The sequence below is a fragment of the Poecilia latipinna genome, unplaced genomic scaffold (genome assembly GCF_001443285.1).
Source record: "Poecilia latipinna isolate Pla-1442-1.1 unplaced genomic scaffold, P_latipinna-1.0 Scaffold458, whole genome shotgun sequence".
NCBI lineage: Eukaryota > Metazoa > Chordata > Actinopteri > Cyprinodontiformes > Poeciliidae > Poecilia > Poecilia latipinna.
The window spans coordinates 1-13520 of record NW_015113074.1 but is presented as its reverse complement, the minus strand read 5'-3'; the positions used below and the strand labels follow the sequence as shown (position 1 = coordinate 13520).

General features: G+C 40.1%; 1 protein-coding gene across 1 annotated transcript in view; it reads right to left on the bottom strand.

The window, feature by feature from the left end:
- The window catches only part of LOC106951417 (cadherin-6-like), a 97466-nt gene extending 91504 nt beyond the window's left edge, over nucleotides 1-5962 (bottom strand). The window contains exon 1 of the mRNA XM_015038952.1: nucleotides 5677-5962. The gene's annotated coding sequence lies outside the window, so the exon portion shown is untranslated. The remainder of the gene's footprint in view (nucleotides 1-5676) is intronic.
- Nucleotides 5963-13520: the final 7558 nt, after the last annotated feature.

Genomic DNA, 13520 nt, shown 5'->3' with positions numbered 1-13520 from the left:
GCTCTCTAAACTGTGTGTCTGCCAGGCTGTTGTTGGTGATTCAGTTCGACTGCTTGCTGGCTTACTGGTTGTGAAGCAATTTCTCAGACACTTCATAATTAGAAAAGCTGTGGAGCCTAGCCAAAGTTTAAGAGGAGGGGGGATAAAAATAAAAAAAAATAAAAAATAAATATGCTGGCAGATTGTACTATTCAACATTGGCAGCCATCTACTCTGTCTCACACCCAAATAACAGCAATATAAGTGATTTCATAACGAAACTCTGGACTTCCAGGACCAGATCCTGAACTGCTGTTCATCAGTTTTACCTAAAACGCAGCATCTCTGTCGGCCCATTTAGTAAATAAATGTATGAGTTTAATTATGTGAAATTGGAGTTTACCTACACAAAGCAAAAATAATAATAACATAATTGACATTGACACATATGAATGGTAGGCTGTTTGGATTTTGAAATAAATTGACAAAATTATAACTCTGACTTTAAAATCAGAATTAATGTGAGAATTCTGAGAAAAAGTAAAACACCAAAAAGATATTTATGAGAAAAAGAAATGCAAATTTTGAGAAATGCAAATTTTGAGAAAAATGTCAATTTTGAGGAAAAAGTCAAAATTCTGAGAAAAATCTTCAAAATTCTGAGAAAATAGTCAAAATTTTGAGGAAAAAAAGTCTGAAATCTTTGAAACAAAATTGGGATTGTGAGTAAAGATGTCAAACTTCTAAGAAAAAAAAATCAGAATTCTGTTTGTTGATCTCCTCCGTAGCTCAACAACAGGATGTTACTACTGGCAGAAATGACGAAGAAGACGACAGGAAGTGGTTGGAGGATGATTTTTAATTACTTTCTGCATGATCAAACTTATTCACTCGTAATTTTAATCATGTTTCTTATTTAATTTGAAACTCCGTAATTGACAAATTAGATTTTTTCCAATATTTGCGGAATATCGACGAATTTGTAATGAAAACACAGCTACTGACCTAAGTCACTCTCCACATTGTGGAGTCCGTTGCCCATAGCAACAGTAACGTTAGTGTTTCATGTCACGCATGAGAAGACGAATATCATCTCTTCCCTTTAGGTTGCTTTCCCTCCAATTACAGTTCCAACCGCGCCATAAATAGACGTCTCTGAAGGGAATCCGTCTCATTAGGCAAAGACCGAGTTATGAAGTTCCCACTCTGCCTGCGAGGAAATTTGTTCCAACGGTCAAACAAAGCCTCATGATCAACGCAACAAAGGAACTCCAGCTTCTCATCGCATGAAGGAAATGTTGACCAATGCCCTCAAACGGGCAACAAGCGTCTCTGAGGGATTCTTTCTTTCCAGCTCACATGGTGCACATGTTCACCTAACGACCCCGATAAATAAAGACGGTAATTAAATGGTGAAAACTAAAACTAACTGGAACTACATTGTGTATTATTCAAGCTAACTGAAACATAGCATTCTTCATTTTCGTGTTTATGAATCTATGCATTAGCTGTTGGGTCTGATGTGAAATACATTTTTTCCTCCTGGTGACACTTATGCTTGTCCACAAAATGGCGGACGGCAGAAATTGGGATGAAACGCCAAAGTCAGTCGGTTGTTTAACAATAACTGGAAACATTTTTTTAAAATAAAAACTTTTGAACCATAATCAGCGGAAGATTGACCAACATATCTGACATGAATTTATGATTTTGACGATGGAACAAATCAAAATGTTTGTTTGGTTTCTCAGTTGGTGACTGTATGTTGTTGATGATTGAACTGCTTTGTTGCTGAAATGTGCTTTGCTAATTTGATTGATTGATTGAAATGGTTTCTTCTATTGAGTATTTATTACCCTACTGATGCAAACATAATCAAAATATTGTGACACTTTTTTAATTCTAAAAATTGGAAAAAACTCTAAAAATGAAGTAAAACAAAATAAAACTAAATTATAACGGAAAACCCAAAATTATTTAAACCCTGTCTGAACAAAATAATTTTTTAAAATTATTTTAAAAATAAACAATAAATCAATTGACCACATGAGAGGTCAATAATTTTCAATTGCATCATTTACTGTTTTTCTGGTGGGTTTTTTTTGGTGTTTTGGTCTCAACCAGCCCCTTCTTTTTACACATATTTCATAATTAATTTTATTTTCTGTCGATTTATTTATTTATTTTGGATATTTAAAATGTCTTCCAGCTCCAGTGTTAAATGTTCATTAGAATTTAAAGCTTGAGGTTGTGTTCTTGCATTATTATGCCATTATCACATTAAATTGGTCTCAAAACAATATTATTGTTTATTGCAATAACATCTGGAACAACTCATCGTCTGTTAAGAGTCCTCAAATCTTTTCAGTAACATCAACACACTAACTTTACTCCTTCCTAATTTTCTTTTCCGTATTGTTTGGTTCTAAAAACCTCAAACATTCAAACCCACATCCTTACTTGTTCACTCAAAAACCCACTGAAGTAACCAAATACGGCCCAGAAAGCCGTGATATTGATGAATCCATGAACTCACGTCAGAGTTTCCGCTTCCTGTTTGAGTTCGTATTAAAAGGCGAGACGTACATCCATACTTTCGACACTTTCTGGAGTCCTTACTGCTCCACAGAGACGTCTCTGAAGGGAAACCGTCTCATAGATGGAGTCATGAAGTTGCTACTCTAACTGTGAGGAAACCCAAACATTGACTGGAGAAACTTACTGAACTTATGAGGAATACAAACAGAGAACACGAGAATCATGGGTTGTTGTCACATGAAGGAAAAGTCTTATGCCCTCAAACAACCAATACAACCACAAGGATTGCTTTCAGCTTGATGAGCAAACGTTTAGGCCACATGCTGCACGTGTGGTCAGCAAACACAAAGTCTCACCAAGCATTTTTGTCTAATTTACACTTCAATGAGGATAAAAGTAACTTACAAGTAACTCTTCAGCTTGTTTTAAGTCAATAATTTATTAATATTGATGAAAAGGTTCTTGTTCCACTGGCAGATTACAACAAGAACCAGTGGAACTTGAACTTTTTCAACAATTTTAGCAAATTATTGATTCAAAATAAGTTCTTATTTCTACCTGAAACGTTACTGGTGAGTTAGTTTTGTCTTATTCCAAGTGAACTAAGATACTTTCACTAGAAACTAGACCAAAAATACTTGGTAAGATTAATTTTTGCACCAGACATTTTAATCCAAGATGTCTTATTGTGAAAATCTCCAGAGACACAAGGATTACACTACAAAACCACAAAAGCTCACCAAGTATTTTTGGTTTAGTTTCCAGTGCAAATATCTTGAAATAAGAAAAAATTAACTTACAAGTAACTTTTACGCAAAATATAGGAGCTTGTTTTAAGTCAGTAATTCATTAGTATTGATGAAAAATGGCAGATTATTTCATTTAAATCAAGACGTCCTTTCTATAAGTGAAATAATCTGCCAGTAAAATCTTTACTTTTTAAATCAAAATTAAAGAATGTTTGGCTTACCACAAGCTGGAAAGGTATTTGTGGGTTAGTTTTATTTCAAATGTACTAAAATAGTTCCACTAAAAGAAGAGCAGAAATACTTGAAGTAACATGTTGTGTTTTTGCAGTGTAACTATGTTCTATGAATCACTCAGATTGAAAACACAAACGCCTAAAGTTAGCTCCAAATAAGCAAACATGAACGTTACTGGACTGTAGAAGGAAACCAAACAGTTTGAAGAATCAATCAATATTTAATCTGGTTAAAAATGAGCTGTGGTTGTTAGCTTTGGTTAGAGCGACTCAACGGATTCCTTTGTGTTAAATAAAGAAGCTCGTGGGGGAAGAAAAATCTAATTTTCTGGCTAAAATAGGTAAAATACCTGAACTGAAATAGAAGATTTTGGTAACATTTTGTATTTTTGTGACTCAGCTACACTCATTTAATCTAGAAACCCAGAACCAAACATGCAGCTTCTAGGAGGCACAAATCTGGAAGAAATGTCCAGAAAACAGCAAAATTACCGAAACACTGAGCTTTACAGTAGATGGAAAATTAAACATATTTTATGTGTTTTTATGATTTTGCTGATGATAGTTGATAAAAATGTAATATCTGTCACAACTGTTGACTATATGATGTGCTTAGTTTTTTTTTAACTGTGTGTTGCTGAAATGTGTGACACAGATAAACTTGATTGATTTAAATTCCAGTTTTTGTTTCTTGTCTGCGTCGTTAAGGGGAGCGGACCTCCACCCTGCTCTCTGGTAGGAATCCGTCTCATTATGGAGCATTTCTACTTTATTTAGTCACAAAAACTTTGGGCATTAAATGAAACGCAACTCCAGGATCCTGATTTCAATCAAAGAGCTCTACGTCATCAAAACAACAAACAGAGTCATAAAAGACACCAGGCGGTCAACAACTGAGAAAACCAGAAACAAATGTCACATTTCCATGAATGGAAATGAGTCGAACCGGTGGAAGCCCGGTTCGACTCCCAGAGGGCTGGAAACGGATCCACGGAGGGAACCGGATCATTTTTAGGATCCACAGAGGCTGACGGGACTCCATTAGCTCCAGATGCTGCGGTGCAGGCGACTAGAAATGCTCAATATTACAGCGCGATGAGGCCCATCTGGAGCACAAATAATGTCATCAGCTCGGGTCACCGGTCATAGTCGCCTGGCCTATGGGTAAACCCATCATCCTGTGACGTCAGAGCAACACTAACCCTTCATCTGGAGTCGGAAAACACAAAAACACTCTGGGTGAAGATATATGGGAGAAGGAGAGATGCTCCACACGATTAACCTGTTCATACTGGTGGAAAACACACACACACACACACACACACACCCGCAGGTTTAAATATGCAGCGCCGCCCATGTTCCTCTGCTTGACTTTGATCAGCCAGATTCCACCTCTGTCCCTTTCATCTCTGAACTTCAAACCTGGACCGTCTGCTCCGGTCGGACCGGCTTTCCCTTTCACAGAGCAGCTCAGAAGTTCTTCATCCAAAAACAAAAAGACCCAGAAAAACTGAAAAAAAAAAAATCCCTCTTTCTTTTCAAATGTAAACTCCGTCCGTTCAAAGCAGAAACTCATCCAACTTCTTGGCTGCGATCAGACACATTACCTCAGTTTTTACAAAAAGGTTGAGCAACATGGAGGCAACTTTTCCCTGCACACATCAGTCAGGCTCAAGTAAAACAGCCTTTCATAGCCGCGCTGCATTATTCAGGCAGGACATTAAACATTCACGGACAGGTCGTGCTTGTCAATAACCCTGGAGGACGCGGTGTTTTTAGACAACTTGACTAAACTCCACATCATCTGAAGTCCGTCCGCGGCGTGGATCTGCCACCAGCGGGGACAAACCAGCAGGAAAGGTGCGCATCTGATCGGCGCAGGACACGCAGCGTTTCCCCGCAGAAATACGCATCGGAAAAGTTAAAGAAACCTGGATGCGCATCGAAAATACCCTCATTTAACAGCGCATCCATTGGTGCTCTCTTTGAAGCTTACTTGCAAAGACGTGCGGACCTCTCGCTAAAATCCGGACACTGTCATTTCACGGAGCATGGTTGGTATTTAAGCTGAAGGGATGTACAATAATAATAATAATAATAATAATAATAATAATAATAATAATAATAATAATTAATCTGCGTTTTGGAAGTTAAAAGCGAAGCAAATCCGCGCTTACCTGATGGGTCAAGTTTATTCCAGCGGAGAGAGATTTTCCCACGACGCACAAAATAGTAAAAAAGAAAACCCGCAAAAGAAAAAACCCCGCACGCCGGATCGCGGAGTATCCGCTCGCTGCGGCTTTTGTTGCCCGTTGTTCCGCCCCGACTGCGCGTCTCAGCGGCGCTGCATCACTTCTCGCTGTGTGGATGTCAGAGAGGCTGAGGGGACTCTACCCTCCCATTGGCTGCCATTCACAAGTCCCCCAGCAGAACAGGCAGAGGAGAGGAAAAAAAGGAAAAAACACGCACACCCACCCACACACACAATCACACACACACAGATATGGAGCGACAAAAACAAAGGGCAGATAGTGAGAGGCTGCGTAAACACGATGCTTAACTTTAACTCTGATTAACTGGATGATGGCGCGTCGCGATTATTCAATCAATGATCAATTTCGGTGAAGAGCAAACAAAGGGCTGTTATACCAATATCAGCGAAAAGTTGATTTAATTCAAAAAGTTCAAGTCAGCTGAGATTTATCTACACTGTAAATCGTCACACTTAACTTTTCCAATATCAGGTTGCAACATCCAATTCATTTCCATTTTCTAAATACTAGAAAATGAATGTAAACTCAGAAATTGACATATAATATGATTAAAAGCTTTATGTTTTATACATCTGTGAACTGAATTTACAGATTTTAAATGAAAAGAACATCTGAAAACACCTGAATGCATCAAAAAGAAAACAATGACATCCACATGCCCAAAGGTGAAAAATTCAAATACCCCCATGAAGAATCTAGATAATTTTTTTAAAAGAATTTTGTCATCATCTGTAGAGATTAACGAATAAAATCTACAAAACTCAGGAACAAAAAACAGAGAATCCAATGCTCAAAAGAGAAAAATTAAAGAGGCAGTGTCAGGTGGTTAGCAGTCACATACCATCATTGTATAGCATAATCAAGTAACTATGTTCAGTTATAAAAATGCTATGTATATCTAACATGACTTTGTAATATAACACCTTAAAATTAGGACTCTGTGCCTTTAAGAAGCTCCTGCTCTTTCTGAAGCTCCGCCTCCAGGAAGTCATCACAACATGGCTCCTCTATTAACCCTTTAGCAACGTATTTACCAGCGTTTCACTAAGAAGCAGCTCCTTTATTGACGTCAGCAGTTCCACCAGGTGTGTGCTAATTGCTGCTGGCTAGTCTGAAGGAGCTGCGTTCACCCAGCTGATTGGTTGCCATGACGATTAAAATATTTCTCATACATGCATGAAAGAATCAAGGCAACACTTCAGGTATCTGAAAATAACATTATAACATGATTGTAGATAATTCAAACAAGCCTGAACCAGAAATGATCCGCCATCTTGGTAGGCACTCTTGACCAGTGAGCAAGAGAAAGATGCATCAACAAAATGGCTGCCAGTCAGGATTGACTTGTATGAGATGGAGAAGAAAACATGTCCAACCACGTGGACAAACTGCCTCCTCTTTATGACATAGTTCACTAGCAAGGGTTCGTACAACATGGAGGAGCTTCACTGGGAATCAATGGATCCACACAATCAACGTCTTGGATTTGTAAAGGACATACGAACTCTTCACTTGAATAACAAGGTTCTGGTGACTGGCAGAGTGAGTACATGTAGTAACAAACCCGTACATGTCCGCTAGCAGATAAAAGCTACATTAGCCAGTTTGGCAGTAAGTACTACAGTAAATATCCCTGATATTTCTCAGTGGTGGGTAGAGAACTCAAAAACTGTACTGTATTCATATTATTTATAAGCCGTAGCAACGAGGTGAGAGCTAGTCCCAAACTAGTAGGCAGCTACCAAAATGTTACAAAGGTCCTGGAGGTGAGACATCACATGAGAACAATGCATACTGCCCCTTTAAGAGCTTATATGAGGGGCAATTTATGATGGGAAATATGAGGCAGAGTAGAGAAACTAAAAACACAAAAACTCAAGAAAGGTTCACACTAAAGATAAACTGCTTTAATACTTTACAAAATAAAACAATTCAAGTGTTTGCAGCTCATCTCATTTATCTATTTTGCTGATCAGGTGATTGTATGCAGGATGCTGGGGCCAGTGGTTTGTACAGGCAGATAATGAAAGGTTATCAGGTCCTGATTGTATTTAAATCCAGGAGATGGTGTGACGGGTCAGCAGCTCCTCCTGCTCCTCCGGGTCTGAACCAATCAGCTGGGATCTGTTTCAGCCTGTAAACTCCTCTGTTTGAGTGTAATCAAACTAAAGCGGCTCATAAATGCTTCGTCCAGAGCTCTGCTTTGACCAGATTAGCCTGTAATCTTTTGTTTTCTGCCTCTGATTGTTGATCCACAGAGTGGCCTCATAAGCTTCTGGGATGGCAAAAAAACAAACAAAAAAATACATTATACACTGTTTGGGCTGAAAACAGAAGGTACCGCTCATTCATAGAAACAGAAGCGTGATTCGTAAATGAGGTTATAAAAAAAAACACCTCAACATGAAGGTTTAAAGAAGAGCAGAACTGAAAAGACTCATGAGCCGTCAGGGAGGAATCGTGTGGCGTTAAGACATGGCCGCCGCGTCACTCTGTGTGTTTACATGCTGACGGCGCAGAAGGCGTTCACAGAGCTTTCAGACTATTCACATTCCTCCGAAAGGTTAACAGGGAAGCGGAACAAGAGCAGAAGAAGAAGAACCACCTTCTGGTAGACATGAAAGATTTTGAGTTCATTTCATGACGGATTAAGATCAGGCTGAGGAGGAACCCAGAAGAAATGCTGAGTCACTGGTTGCCATGGTGATTCCTGACTTTTTTTATTCTAGGGGGGAAACGGGGAGGAGAAGCAGTGAGAAGAGTTTAAACCCGAATAAACATCCTGTTATTTAACAACCTGAACAGGTCCGCGGTGTTTTACGTGGAAGACAAGAAAACTTAAGGAGGCAATTTAGTTTGAAACAAAAAGATTAGAAATGAAACTTAGTGGGATTAAACTGCAGTTTGAGTTCGAGGACTCCGGATTTTGGGGCGACTGAGAAGAAAAAACATCCGTGACAGACGGAGACAGGAGAGTTGAAACGGATTTTTAAAAAAGCCTAAGAGCTGTAATGTAAAAAGTTTGAGCAGATCAAATCAAAATGTTTTGGAGAAACAGAAAATAATCGCATAGTGAAGAAACCATGAATGGATAAAATAACAGAGATGGAAAAACTGATTAATATAACAGGATGGATGGATGAACTAATAAACGGGTGAATTTCACTGAATAAACTGACAGATAAAACCATTTTCTTGCTCTACACCAGCTGACCTGATGTCGTTTCCAGCCTGATTTGGTGAAACTCTGAAAACTTCCCTCCATCCAGACGTTGCAGTGAATCCGACTGTCTGTCCAGCTTAGGGATTTACTGCCTTTATGGTCTGGAAACAGCAGACTCTGCAAACATAAACCGCCTCATAATTAAGCCAAGATGTTGCAAAAGCAGCTCAGCGCACATGACAAGATAATAAAATCAGAGTCTAAAGTAAATCCAAGTAATTTTCTCAGACAGGAGGATAATGAGGTCATGATTATCTGTTATAAAATCCTCAAATATATAAACATCCTGCAGACAAAAAGTCCCTAATGTCATGGAGATAAAACCCCAAATACACCAATCTTTTATTCATCATTTGAGCCACATTCTTCTTCAAAACACTTAGCGGAGCCATGGAGAGACACGAGCTACAAAGCATGTGTCGTCTCGAATAAAAATGTAGCACCCATCAAATGTGCAGCATGAAGATGGAAGGGCGCTCTGCAGGCGTTTATGGCTTTCCCTCGTTTCCTCCCTGCTTCCCCAAATCCGCAGCAGCGCCGCAGCGTGCTGCACGCACATTCCCACCCATGCACTGTTTGTGTCACGATGACCACTGGCTGCTGTTAGATTCATGAGTTTAATCCCTGGAAGCTCTCCAAGCATCCACTTTGCTGCTGTCCTGTCCTCTCCAGCGAACATCAAGCTCTTTGCCTATAGCGCAAAGCGCACCGAGCCAAAGGGACGTCCGCATTTGGCATCACGTTCTATCAGGAGATCAGGCTGAGATGAGTAACCGCTGCCCTTGACTGCACCACTGCTGCTGAATCGCCTCCGTATTATTATTATTTTTCATCTCTTTGCAGGTTATTTAACAGCCTGTCGGCATTAAAAGACAGTAAAAATCAGCCTGCGAGGGATAATTCTGTCCTCGCTCACAGGAACCGGGATTTTAGGGTGTTTTCTCACAGGTAGACAGCAAGTCACAACATTTCCTCCGTTTTCAGCTGCTGTGGTTTGCTTTCACACTGCACTGGGTCACACGATCCAATCTAACTGGAAAACCTGTTCCCCTCCTCGCCTGTGGGGGCGCTGCATCACAAACTACTGAAGGAAACGACACAAAAACACTGACCGCAACTTCCTTCTTCACAAAATGTAAACAAAAATGGAGTGGTATCGGATTTTAGGATTTCACTTTTCTTTTGGTTAAAAAACAGCGTTAGCATTGTGAGTTTGTTTTGGTTTTATTTACCCAGAATGCTCTTAGATGTAGTCCACTTCCTGCTTTTAGAGCGGTCTCTGGTCCGCTTGGTGTTCACATACTTATTCGAACCGCACCAGAATTCACTTCAACCGAACCCAGGCCGAGCTTTTAGATACAACAGATTAGTTTTGGTTCGATTTGGGACCAAAACTGCAATATTTGTTAAAAGTTCAGCTGCTGTTATCTTTCGCCCTGCACTGTGTCAAACAAACCAAACTAATTGAAAAATCTGTTCCCCTCCTTGCCTGTGGGGGCGCTGCACCAAGAACCACCAAAGGAAACGACAAAAAACCTTCAAAAAAGACACTGAGTGCAACTTTCTTCTTTAGGAAATGTAAACAAAGACGGTGTAGCTCAGATTTGAGCGACTGTTGGATTTCTCTTTTATATTTGGTAAAAGACAGCAAGCCATTTCTTCCGTTAGTGCTAAGCTAGCATGTTTGTTTTGTTGAATTTACCCAGAATACCCTGCATTTTAGTCCACTTCCTGCTTTTAGAGGGGTCTCCAATCCACTTGATGTTCACATAAGCATCGAAACCGTACCAGAATTCACTTCAACAAAGAGTTCTCTTTTTGTCTAGAACCAGACTTTCTAGACAAACGAACTGGAGTCTGATGAAAGTGAGCCAAACAGAGCTGGTGTGAATGCAGCCTCAAGCATTTGATGCTTCCGTTACAGATAAGAAAACCTCAAAGAGCTGCTCATCCCGTGTCTTACTTAAGGAGAAAACAACGTTTATGGGGAGCAGGGTTGAGACAGGAGACGTGAAGGGCGACCTCGGTAAAAACACCTGACAGTGGTGATACTTCAGGAGCGGTTTGAAAATAATAATAAAAGAAAACAGAGAGAGGCAGGGAGAGAAAGAGCTGCCAGGACTGAGGGTCTCTGTGTTTACAGGCATCCATATTTCATTAACGTGTCTCTCACCTTGCCAGAGTCTGTGTGAACCTGACAGTAACAACGGAGGACACGATGAGCTACGATCGCTCTGCCAATCCAGAGGGAGGGAAGCTGATCCAGGCCTCCGATTGGCTCGTTCTGAACTCTAACATCGTCTTCATCACCTGCTCTAATTAAACTGATGATGATGAGGCTGCTGGGTCGGTCTGACGGACCCGAACGGAACCAAAACAAATCAGGATTAACAAGATTCTGGGTTTAAGTTCATGAACTAAACATTTGGAACAAAGAAAACATGTTAATAGGACCAAACAGACAACATGAAGTAGGACAGACCGGACGGACGGACGGATGGATGGGCGAATGGTTGGTTGGATGGATGATGAATGATGAATGGTTGGATGGATGATGGATGAATGAATGGTTTGATTGATGCATGGTTGGATGGATGAATGAATGGTTGGATGGATGGATGATGGATGGATGAGTGGATGGATGATGGATGGATGGATGATGGATGGATGAATGGTTTGATGGATGCATGGTTGGATGGATGAATGAATGGTTGGATGGATGATGGATGGTTGGATGGATGGATCAATGAATGGTTGGATGGATGGATGAGTGGATGGATGATTGATGGATGAATGGATGGATGATGGATGGATGAGTGGATGAACAGAAATCTGCTGCTTTTCCCGCTGAAACGTTCAGAAGTTCAAACGTTTATTTATCGATCCGACTCCAAAATAACTAATTGCTTTTCTTTAAACAAACCACCAAAAACCTAAAACTATTTTAAAAGCATAATTTCCTGAGCTTTTTATTGAGGCCCAAATCTCCCGTTTGATAGGTGGGATTTTGAGTCCTGCTGAGGCAGAACCCCTAAAAGAAGAGAAATCAATATTTCTCCTTTTAGACACATGGAGTCCTATAAACAATCCCAGAAAAAGATCAATACGCTACAGCAAAGTGAACAAGGCAGCGGAGAGGAGTCAGGCGCCCGGCATCGCACATATCACAGCCTTCCTTAAAGACAACCAGATACTGTGCTGTACTTTGGGGCAAAGATAAGTTTTTATCAACTTAGTTTCTCAGCTCCCAGGAGAAATAAACACACAGGAAAACATTTGGATCTTTCTACTCTGAGGAAAGAAAAAAAATCACTATGCAGCAAATAAAGCGGCGCATTTACAGCCTGAGTCATCCATACTCCTTCAGTCACTGCAGCTCAGATAAAGCAACACTTAACATAATGAATTAATTCAGGCCCAGGCTTGTTTACAGCTCAGATATTACACGTTGTGTAATTATCTTTGAATCGGCTCACTGTTTTCAGGCATTCGCAGCTGAAACAGATGATGGTCACAAGTTTTCAGCGACTCGGCAGATTGTTTCTCCAAAGCCTCGAGCTTCGGGGCTCAAATGCGGTTTGACGTTACCGAATGATTTGCATTTGTTTTGACTGCTGACCAAGCAGCCGACCGAAGAAAAGGTAGAAATAAAAGGAAAAGAGAGACGTTGTCCCCCTGACAAACAGGTTCCTCCACATCGGGAATGCAAAATTACATTAATTTATTATCAGAGGAATCGGAGAGTTTATTATAGGAGGGAGGACGGATGGAGGGATGGACGGATGGCTGGATGGATGGACGGACGGACGGACGGATGGACACAATCCAACCATTCATCCATTATAACTATATCTAATAATAGGTGTTATGTGTCAAGTTATTTAAAATGTTGTTGTTTCCATGAACATTTGTAAGCCGATGTTTCAAAATGTGCATAAATAAGCTGATGCAAACCTGGGTGATAATGTTTCTGTCACTATGTTTCACTGCAGACATGCTAGGTTAGCTTTACGCTAGACATAACCAAACACAATGCTACGTTAGCTTTACGCTAGACGTAAACAAACACAATGCTACGTTAGCTTTACACTAGACGTAACCAAACACAATGCTACGTTAGCTTTACGCTAGACGTAAACAAACACAATGCTAGGTTAGCTTTATGCTAAACATAACCAAACACAATGCTAGGTTAGCGTAATCAAACACAATGCTAGGTTAGCTTTACGCTAGACGTAAACAAACACAATGCTACGTTAGCTTTACGCTAGACGTAAACAAACACAATGCTAGGTTAGCTTTATGCTAAACGTAAACAAACACAATGCTACGTTAGCTTTACGCTAGACGTAACCAAACACAATGCTACGTTAGCTTTACGCTAGACGTAAACAAACACAATGCTACGTTAGCTTTACGCTAGACGTAACCAAACACAATGCTACGTTAGCTTTACGCTAGACGTAAACAAACACAATGCTACGTTAGCTTTACGCTAGACGTAACCAAACACAATGCTACGTTA